General features: G+C 43.1%; 1 pseudogene across 1 annotated transcript; it reads right to left on the bottom strand.

The window, feature by feature from the left end:
* Positions 1 to 1891: 1891 nt before the first annotated feature.
* LOC110089579 (C-type lectin BpLec-like) lies at positions 1892 to 7685 on the bottom strand (annotated as a pseudogene). Its single transcript, XR_013537639.1, has 7 exons — positions 7680 to 7685; positions 6419 to 6540; positions 5221 to 5225; positions 4702 to 4793; positions 3931 to 4071; positions 3345 to 3459; positions 1892 to 2152 (listed from the first exon to the last, which is right to left on the bottom strand). The product of XR_013537639.1 is annotated as a C-type lectin BpLec-like (transcript).
* Between the last annotated feature and the right edge of the window lie 3547 nt (positions 7686 to 11232).

The following is an 11232-nucleotide window of genomic DNA, read 5'->3' as shown; positions in this document are numbered from 1 at the left end:
ATTCATTCATTCATTCATTCATTTGGCTTTTGCCCTATCTATCTAGATCCAAAGAAGTCTACTCTGGGCGGCTTACAGTCCGAGTGTCATGAGTGCATCCGAAGACCTGGACCCAGAAGGGTTAACTGAGGCTGAAGAGAATGCTGAGAGATCGGAAACACCTGAACCGCCTCCAGATTCTCCTTCCACGGCAGACAAGCTTCGGGCCAGGCTTCGGGAAAGACTTAGGACAAGAAGATCAGATGATCGCTCAAAGGCTATCCACAGAAACCTATGATCATCTAGTCCTGAGTATTAACAGGATAGAAAGCTTTCCAGCAGCTCAAGGAGCTGTTTTACTATAAAACAGCTCCCAGTAAAGCCAGAAATTCTGTGGAAGCAAAGAGTCAAAACCTTGGCTTGCATCCACGCTTCTTGAACCGTGTTCCTGACCCTGAACTCTGGACTCTGCTCTTGGACTACGCTGGTATTGGACTTTGGACTCTGACCCTGGACTATGCTGTGTATCGGACTCTGGACTTTGACACTGGACTTCATTCTGTGAGTTGATTTATGGACATTGGCTTTGCATTCTTGGTATTCTTGACCCTGGACTGGCTTATTGGACTTTGGCTGTTGTTACCCCCAGGAACGTGACACCGAGCCATTTGAAAACAAGAATTAAAACTGACAATATCAAACAAAAATTAATTCTCTCTTTTTCTTATCTATCTATCATTTATTATTTTTAGTATGTTTTGTCAATAATCGATGCTCATGGATTTATATTATTTTAATTGTATATATGCTGTTGTTAGCCGCTCAGAGTGGTATAAATATACCAGATGGGCGGGATATAAATCTAAATAAATAAATAAATAAATAAATAAATAAGAAAAGTAAGCAAAGTCCAAGATGGGAAGAAACAGGGATGGAAGGGGGGGGGAAGGCTACCTGAAGATCCAAGAACATAGTTTTGCTGCCTCAATGTAAAGTTGGGTATCTGTGCATGGCTCTAATGTCATATGCCAGGAGAAGGATCTTGGGAGGGAGGGTGGGAATGCATGGCTTTGGACGCATTGTTCCATTTGTTCCAAATTGTTCCATTTGGAGGTGCCTAGTGCTTCTGACTTGTGATCCTTGTTGCTCAAACCCTGGCAGTGTAGCACAAGATTTGGTGTTGAGCTTTCTCCAAATTCTAGAACCAACATTGCCCGGGGACTTGGTCCATTAACCTGCCCTTGCCCTCATTTTCTCAATCAGTTGGCCCTGAGGGTGGTCCAAGCCTTGCTCAGTACCTTCCCAAGGGCCTGCTCCATCTTCTAAGCTCTCAGCCCTGAAATCTCAGGGAATGGGAGATGATTCCCTTTGAACAACCCTACTCAAATCTCCAGGTTGCCCTCCACTGAAGCATATACTACCAACCACTCTTTGGGGGAAGGGTTTAGTTTGACCATGCCTACAAGCCTGTTGCAAGACTGATGAAAACATCTGACTTGCAACCTGTTCCAAAACAGGAAATTAAAAGTCCCCATGGTCATTCTCAGAGAGTAGATACCTTCTGGCTTGGAACACTTAAACACCCCTCTGAAAATTGTGGCAGATGCTCTTGATTTAGCAGCCAGTAATGGGGCAATGATTATGGGCTTTCTCATGATAAGCAAAAGAATTTGAGCCATAACAGGAACATAAACCCCTTTGGTAACTGTGGAAGAGAGGGAAAGTGGCCAGCCGCAACTTGCTATGTAGACTTGGTCAAAATGCTCTCTTCTGCCCCATTTTAGAAGGTGTGAAATAAAGCCCAGGCTGTCTCTGTGGCAGCCAGTCATTGTCAGAACCCAATGGGTGAAACAAAGATCAACATACCAATAAATATATGCATCAGAAAGTGTTTATTAACATTACCCTGTAGGGCAGCCACAAAAAACCCAACACAGTAGAAGGAACAGGCTAGAGAAGACACTCTTCAGAAATGGTATTTAGAAGAGGATGGATGACAGTTGATCTTCCAATTTGCAAGATGGAGGAAGAGGTAATGTTATCGGAGGGAGGGATGTCCACCAATCCAGTCCCCCAGCAGGCATCCATGGGTGCAACCAGCGTCTTCAGAGTTCATGCTTGCAGATGTAGGCATTCCGTTTCTTGCACTCCGCATCGTTCCACTGTGTGAAACCTAAAATACAAAATACATGCCCAATAGTAATACTCCTTGCCTTCTTTCCTGCCCAAGGGAGTGTGGTTTCGAGGGGGAGATTGGAAAAAGTAAGGAGACACATTGGGGGGTGGGCATGGCGAAAGGCAAATTACTGCTGGTTTCTGGTATCATTTTTAATAGACAGTCATACTAACTTTTCCCTATATGAGTGGGAAATTTCTCATATAAATATGCAGTAAAGCAGTAGTCCCCAACCTTGGGCCTCCAGATGTTCTTGAACTACAACACCCAGAAGCCTTCACCATCACCTCTGCTGGCCAGGATTTCTGGGAGGTGAAGTCCGAGAACATCTGGAGGCCCTCGGTTGGGGACCACTGCATTAAAGGGAAAAAAAAGAACCATGGACATATAGAATTGTAGTGTCGGAATGTTCTAGTTGGGTATCTGGCTGTGGAGCTAAAGGCTGGGAGTTCAATACCCCACTGGACAGCCCAGAAGAGACAGTCTTTGTGGCTTTGGCAACTCACAGTCCCAGGGTGTCGTGAAAATGGGAATGGTAAACCACGTTTGAGTGATCTCTACTGAGAAAACCCTGAAAAGGGTTGGACCCTAAATGAGAATCGACTTGACTGTGCCTTGTTATTATTTATCAAGGTCAGAATAGACCCTAAGTGTCATCCGATTCTTTACATTTTTTTCCCACCTTTATTCATACGAGTACAAGGAACCCTTCCTATCTCTTCTTCTGCCACGTTATCCTTCTAACAATTATGTGAAAGAGGTCCAGCTGAAAGAAAGTGTCTGTCGTGAAGTCACCTAGGGCAGTGGTCCCCAACCTCGGGCCTCCAGATGTTCTTGAACTACAACTCCCAGAAGCCTAACACCACCGCCTCTTCTGGCCAGGATTTCTGGGAGTTGAAGTCCAAGAACATCTGGAGGCCCAAGGTTGGGGACCACTTGCCTAGGGAGTGTCTCAATTCAATGGGAAGTAACACATGGGTTTCCCACATCCCAGTCTAAGGCTGTCACCTCTAGATCCCATTGGGTGATGGTCTACACATCAGGAATAGGTGAAAAAGTGTGACTTGTCTGAAATATGAATGGTCTAACTTGTAAACCTGTCCCCAAAGGAGCTGAGAAAAGGTAGGAAGTCATGGAGACCCATGTGCCCCTGAGATGCTGCCGTTCCTCAGCCCCCAGGACTGCTCACCTGTAGAAAACCGCAGCTCCACACAGTGCTCATTCTGACGGTAGTTGTCTGGCTGACCGTTCATCCAGGCCTTGTAGTTGTAGGTGGACTCATCAGCTCACCTCCATTTCCTGGTCTGGGTACAGGAGACAAAATAAGTTTTGTTAAGAGAAAAAGCAACTGGAGAGGTTGGTGCATGGGGTGTTATGACTGCTTATGGTAGAGGACTGGATGATGAAGCAAAGCATGTGGGATTTCACTGTTTAGTTCTACGTTACGAATCTGTAAACATTCACTCATAGATAGAAAGGAGCAAATCCTTTCATTTTGCTTTGAATATCCTTCTACTCATTCTCCACGAACTGTGGACAATTCCACCATGAGAGAAGACCTGGATTTTCCAGGCTCCTGACTCACATGAAAGCCCTCAAAGGATACTGGAGCTCTGTCGCTCTTTTTATTCATCACCCTGCATGTAGAGGAAGGTGATGCAACTGGCAATAGAGGAGAATGTGCTAGGGTACCCCACTACCTCTGCGGAATATGCACGGATTTCAACAGCAAAGCCTAGATCTATTCAGAGATGGAGGAAGGGAAAGAGGCTCACCTGACGGACATCATGGAGCCCAATCCAGACATTACTTGGCTGTTGCTGGTAAGTGGAGATGTGTTCAGCCACCAGAAGTGTCTCTGCTTTTGTAAGGACAGAGGCAAGGTGGGCTCCTCGCCCGTAGCTCTGGCACTCAATCTGAAAATGGGCAAAACAAGAGGAATATTGCCAGTTATTTACGCAGATAACAAAGCTGGTGCAGAATTGGTACTTTTCAAAATTTGGATCTTGCTGATGAGTTTTAAGATGACATTACACACAAGCCTATCATGTTTAGAACTTTAAATGTTTTTAAAAATAGATTATTTGTGCATATTTTTTAATTTAGTTCAGTTTTATGTTTCCTTTCCTGACGCAAGGCATCTTAGAAAACAATTAAATAGCGAAAAATTGAGTTAAAATACGGTTAATGTACAAATATGAAAATGGAATTGATCTCCATTATAACAATATAATTAAAATCTATACCCTTTAAAATATTTTAATTAGAATACTAATAGTTGTTGAAGTAGTGATATATTTCTATTTGGAAAGCTGAAGAAAAGAATTAGAGGAAGGAAGGGATAATAAAACTGAACATTGGCAAGGAAATTTGGGTTTCAAGCCTTTCCTTAAGAATTTCCAGTTCATTTAAGCTCAAATTCTGTAATTCCAGTAAACCCTATTCCATTTGCATCATTGCATTTATTTATCTGCTCCTGAAGCCATGCAGCTCATCTGTGCATCATGCATTACTTTCAGTCTGGGGTGACGAGAAAGGCTTCTTACCTCAGCCTCTTGCCATGACAGCGGATGATCGAAATACGCATAGCAGTTGCCCTGGTTTTGAAGCCACTCCCTGGCGCAGGTGTCGGCCTCAGCTGTGGAGAGGGAAGAAAGAGGATGAGAGAAGAGAAAGTGACACTTGCTCATGGGTTGTAGCTCCAACTGACTGAGCCATCCAGTCAGCTGAGGTGAATAATGAATATAATATCAATATTGATTGAGGAGACTCACCTCCCAGGAAAGGATTGGTGAAGATGATTCCAAGAAGGCAAAGAACCAAATTGGTGAAGATTGCCATTTTCTGGTTGACCTTTTAAAGGGGAAAATGTACAGTTAATTCATGAGGTCCATTTTTTGATTGCCATTCATCGGGCCTACTCAAGAATGGAAGAAAATGTGATTTTTTCCCCCTGGCACTTGACAACCAAATAAGCTTTGTTTTCTGATCTGAATTTCAAAGAACTAGGAAGCTCAAAGAAAGAGGAAAATGCAGGTTTAAAGCAGTTGTACTAGGTTACTCACCCAAGCTGACCGGAGAAGTTCAGAGAAGGAAAATATGAAAAATAACAAGTTGGAGGAGAATGTTTTGAAATGTAGACTGATCAGGTTAAGGTCCTGGTGGTTCTTTAAACCCTCACACGAGGACATGTTTGTGTGGAACTCAGACCTTAGCACTTGAAAATATGAGAAGATCATCTGGGTATCTTTGTATAATCTTCCCTCTCATGGGCAAAAGAATAAGTTAGATAACATTCATGGTGAAGCACCTCCGTCTTTAGTTATGATGTTCTACTATATTTGAGTAGAAAAGTCAATTAGTTGAGCTGATGCTATTTTATTCGAGCCTCTTTTATCTGTATTTCCTATAACAGAAAACTCTCACTCCAAAAAGGCAAAAACCTATTAAAAATCATTAAAAAGTGTGGTGCTTTTTAATTGTGGAGATATTCTAAAATCTTTTCTGCATATTCAGAGCTTTAGACGAGTGTTATGTTCATATGAGAACACGACTTGTTATCCAATGTGCCATTCTTCTCCACAACATAAAGCTGGGTGTTTGTGTGGAACTCACCCAGATCTTAGCATTTTTAATATTAAAAAAAAAGTTTATTTCTGTGTAATTCTGTAGGTGCTTCATCCCATTCCTGAGCATAATAATAAACTAGGTATCATTCATGGTGAAACGCTCCTCAATTTATTTATAATATTCTACTTTTGAGTAGAAAAATCAATTAGTCAAAATTCATGCTATTTTATATGCACTTAGTTCATTTTTATTTCATATTCCAGAAAACTACCACTTTGAAAAGGTAAACATTTAGTGCCTTCAGTAATTATGTTGACCACACATCAGAATACACCAGAACATGGCTGAAACATTCCTCAAGTTGCCCCACCACCTCAGTCTATTGTTATCCAATGTGCCAATTAATTGGCAGTTTCCCCCTGCACCCAATTAAGATATTCTATTCAAGGTCCTTAATAATTCCCATTTTATCTCTTCTCTTGGGTCAATGTCCCACTTGGTAGGTGAGAGCATTATCAACCATGGTTGCTCTCTCCAAGCATTCCTCTCTGCCATGTTTCTGACAAACCCTTTGTTAATAAGCCTTAACTCTTCACTCTCTCTTAAGCCCTTGGGAACATTTGGTCTCTACCCTCCATAGAACATTAAAGAAGCCTCTCAGCAGAATCCACAACAGTCCCTTCAAGCACTCACCTTGTGATGTTCTTCTCCGGAGTGGGCAGATGTGGTGGACAGTTGAGCTGGAAGTACTCTTTCCTTTTCTTAAGCAGCTCCTTTATAGTCCTGGGCCAGACATGGCGCAAGACCAAGATGAGCTAAAGAGTTCAAGGATATCCTGGTCCAACACCTTCAATGTTTGCATAATCCCCTGGGCCAAACTCTTAGAAAGGTGCTCATATTGCCGAATACCTAAATTTGAGAAAGGGCAGTGTTCTCTTCTTCTTTTTTTAATTAGAGAAAGAGGTAATAAGAAAACCAGTCTTTTGACTCAACATCCCTGAGAATGAGGTGTGCATGGGGGAAATGTATCCATTCTTAGGCACGGAAACACCTGCTCATTTCCTTGTTCTCTTGATTCTTGACTCCTGAGTGTGGCCTGACATTTCCTTGGTGTCGGTGCCTTATCTTTCCCCTTCCTTCCTCCTTTGTTGTCTTCTCCTGTTATATTTCACACAACAAATCCCTTCAGATACAGACACATCTATCTACTAACTCTTTCAACATGTTATAGGTAAAGGTAAAGGCTCCCCTTGACATTTAGTCCAGTTGTGTCTGACTCTAGGAAATGGTGGTCATCCCCGTCTCCAAGCCATAGAGCCAGCGTTTGTCTGTAGACAGTTTTCGTGGTCACATGGCCAGCGAGACTAGACATGGAACGCCGTGACCTTCCCACCGTGGGGATACCTATTTATCTACTAACATTTTTATATACTTTCAAACTGCTAGGTTGGCAGGAGCTGGTACAAGCGACAGGGGCTCACTCCGTCATGTGGATTCGGTCTTATAACTGCTGGTCTTCCGACCTTGCAGCACAGAGGATCCTGCAGTTTAACCCACAGTGCCACCATGTCCCTTCAACATGTCATCGGCACACAATTTAATCCAAAAGTTGTTTTCTCATCCTTGCAAACCTTACAAAGGAGGACGTCCGGAATTATCCAATGAGGAAGGAATAAAGAGAAGAGATAGTTGTTCTAGTCCACTGTGCCCCTATGGGGGTACCTTAATTAGATCCAATTAATGCTTTATTCTTTATTTTTGAAACATGTCATTGTGGTATACTAATTCTGGCACACACATCACAAATTTTTACTGGACATCCATGTGCCTTTTACTGAGCATTCCAATTCAGAGGCTAAAATCCTGTTGGGGTAAATTTATGCCTGTGCAATTTGCATCAGGCCCTGGAAAATTTTAATTTAAACTGTGAGAAACCTTCCCTTCTCTCCCTCACCTCCATCTTTCTGATCCTAATGTTCTCTGAGGCTCGCCACTGCCAGGATTGGGACCAGCAGTTATTTTGACTAATAAAGTATCTCCATCAGGTGCTAAAGAATTCTATTTTTGTTAAAAAAAAGATCTTAGGAAGCTCTGATTTCTGTTCCTCCCCTATATGGAAACCCATTGAATATCTGACCACATTTTCAACAGATGTGGTTATTTCTATATATTTTTTGTGGAGTTGGGGTTGATTCAAGTACTTAACTCCTACACCCATATGCAATTGGCTACTTGCTTTTTTTAAAGAAACAGCAAATTTTGGAGAAGTGTAAATTTTACATGATAACCAACTTTTTAAATATAGGCGTCTTGGTCCAGAAGTGTGAAACTGGGGAAATTCAGGAATCAAACAGATTCGTCTCCAACCTCTGTAGGGCAACCCTTGTTAGGCTTCTGCTCTTTCATTCCCCAGATTTTCCGGTGGCTGTGAATGCCTCAGAACACCTGTTCTTTGGCGTGATCAGAACCTACAGACACAAGCATGCTCATGTAACTGCATGAGGCTGATTAAAATCTTTTAGACCATCTCAGGTTCTGTGTGGTGGCTTGTGAAACCCTTCAGGAGATGTCAAGGAGTCCTCCGAGGCTTATACATTTCTATCTGTCCCCAAAGGGTGAGTGAAAAGACAGAGAAGGAAGGGATATTTCAGGTCAAGGACAGTATTTGCCTATATTAACCTTTTGACAGCTCCGCCTTAAGAGTATTTTGTAAATTTGACCTCTTTCACTTCAGGCATTCAGGGTGTGGAGGGGAGTTGGAGATCCTGATTCACCACTGTTTTCTCCATGTCTCGCCTCCTGGGGTTGACTTGGAAAACCAGAGGAGAGGTGGTACCTTGTCCCTGAACTCTACTGAATGTAGTGATAATGCCCACCCAGGAATTAGAACTCCTATAGATTTTTCAGGGTTTCAACTCCTGAGAAGAGTCCTCATGGGCAGCATAGCCTGTCCTCGTCCAAAATTGTCACTTTCCATGTGTAGGAAGGTGGCCAAACCATGGAGGGAGGTGGGAGGCTAAAACGTTGGGAGAGGCTCGGCATACTTAATCCCGAATATGCCATTTGTAGGGCACAGGCTCAATTGGACATCGGGGAATCTTCTTTCCGTGCACGGGAATGGACATGATTTGTCCTTTTCCTGAGCTTCGGTCCAGGAGTACTCTAAGACATTCTGGTTCCTGAAGAAGAGCTCAAATCATGGCCTTCCTCTCCCATCAGGGCCAATTCTTCTTCTTGTTTCACCCTTCAGATTTCTTCCCCTGTCCGTCAAATCCTGAAGGATCCCATGGAACAGGTTGTGTTGAAAGTTGAGTCTACGTCGTACTTCAGACTTCACAGAACCTTGGCAGTGGAGAAGGTGATGCCATGATCATTAAACATCTATAACTTTGGTAACATCCTGACCTTTCGGGTCACATGAACAGGCACATGACCAGCTAATACTCCATTGGAATGCCATCGTAGTTTCCAGAGCTGAAGTGCTGTGTGTGTCATTATTGAACAGGATACTGGCCTTGGAAGGCAGCCCATCTAGGAGAAGGAAAACTCCAATTTCAAACCTCCACTGCTATATCCACTGATGGAAAAGGCTTCAGGAGTCAACCTTGAGGCAAAATCCAGAGCCAGAGTGCCGGAGGCAGTTTGTGTCGTTCTGCCAACTCCTGCGACGTTGCTGGAACCAGTTGTATTGGCTCTTGCCTTTCCATTGGACTATTTCAGTGACGTGGAGAGGGGGGATTTGATGCTTGGGTAACAGCCTATCCTCCATATTATTTTACCCGGGCTTCGTGCTCTGGAGAGGATACTCCAGCTTCGCATACAGCTTCAAAGTCCTCCATACAGAGCACATTACCATAGTCTCTCAAGACTGAAGGATGCCTATGACTGGCCAATGTTTTTCCCCATTGGAGAACAAGTCATAACAGTTGACTTAACTGATGTGGTAAGAGAGGGACTGATACCCATGGTTTGAAATATATTTTTCATATGGCATACTTGCTCTCACCCCATTTACTGAAAAGTTTATCATTGTTGGCTACAATCCTGCTGAGCTAATGCAGAGTACAATATTGATCATATAAATGTCCTCCAACCCACCCACACACTATGGCAAGCTCCCCTTTGGGTGCCTGTCTTCACATTGATTGCAAAATGGGTCTCAGAAGATTGTGCCTGTCATGGGGGGCAATTGCTATAATTGCCGCTATATGTGTATTTTTCTTAATAGAATTTTGGCAATAGAGTCATGTTTTATATTGGCCACATCTGAAACCAGAACCTTTTCTATTTAAATATCCATCCTGTACATCTGTGCTATGACAGCAGTCCATCAGCAGTGGTGTTTAATTACTCATGAGGTTTGGTCTTCCTGAGTTATTACCAACCTTCGAGATGGGAAAAGAGAAAGCATATCTTGAGAGAACCCTGAACAGGATTTTTGTCACGGCCACCCTCCCCCAAAAAACTTTCTTCATTTCACCTCCTTAATTTATGTGGAGAAGGTGTTGCATGAGCGTAGGCTCTGCCATATACAATAGGACAGAATCCTCTTGAAGAAACACGGAACACAGTGGTGCCTTGCTTGATGAGGATAATTTGTTCCGTTGAAATCGCCGTTAAGCGAAATCCTCGTCAAGCAAAATGAAAAAGCCCATTGAAATGCATTGAAACTGGTTCAATGCATTCCAATGGGCTAAATACCTCAGCGTCCAGGGAAGATTCTCCATAGGGCAGCCATTTTCTGTGCCTGTAAAGTGAGGAATCTGTCCTGAAAACACAGCGGGGAGCCATTTTGCATAGCGGGCGGCCATTTTAGAGCTGCCTATCAGCTGTTTCAAAATCGTTGTTTGGCGAAAAATCGGTTCCCGAAGCAGGGAACTGATCATCAAGAGAATTTTTACCATTAAAACATCGTTTTGCGATTGCTAAAGCGATTGCAAAAACTTCATTGTCAAGCGGTTTTGTCGTTTAACGAGGTAATAGTTAGCGAGGCACCACTGTATAATATTCTGTGGAGGTTGCACTCCATGCCATCTGTAGGTTGTAGTTGCATGAGTCAAGGGAGACCCCATTGAAAGAAACAAGTCTTCTGTATGGAGAAGCAAGTAGTAAATAGTGCTTTGCACAAATGCCAGCCAATGATAGCTGGGTGTGCAACAGACCATTGCACGCGCACACAGGGACACTGAAGAGGATTTTGCCCTGAATTTTTATTTGTGGTGGAGAAGAGTGGTTTGGGATGGTTGATTCTTCAGCAGTGATTGGTGATAAGGATTGAGAGAGGTCAAGAGGGCGGAAGGGAAGGTGGTGATGGCAACAGATGGTAGTGAGAAAGAAGGAAAGTATTGGAGACAATGTTAGAGATAAGAACACCATGTGCATTCATGGATGGTGGTGGTGTTGGGATCCTGGTGCTAGGCCACCAATCAAAGACTCAGTGCAACTTTTCCTTCCCTTTTATGGCATTCTTTAGTTTGCTTAAACGTGCTTTGGATATGTCAGGCCCG

Source organism: Pogona vitticeps, chromosome 6, assembly GCF_051106095.1.
Source record: "Pogona vitticeps strain Pit_001003342236 chromosome 6, PviZW2.1, whole genome shotgun sequence".
NCBI classification, from domain to species: Eukaryota; Metazoa; Chordata; class Lepidosauria; order Squamata; family Agamidae; genus Pogona; species Pogona vitticeps.
This window is presented reverse-complemented; position numbering and strand designations above follow the sequence as displayed.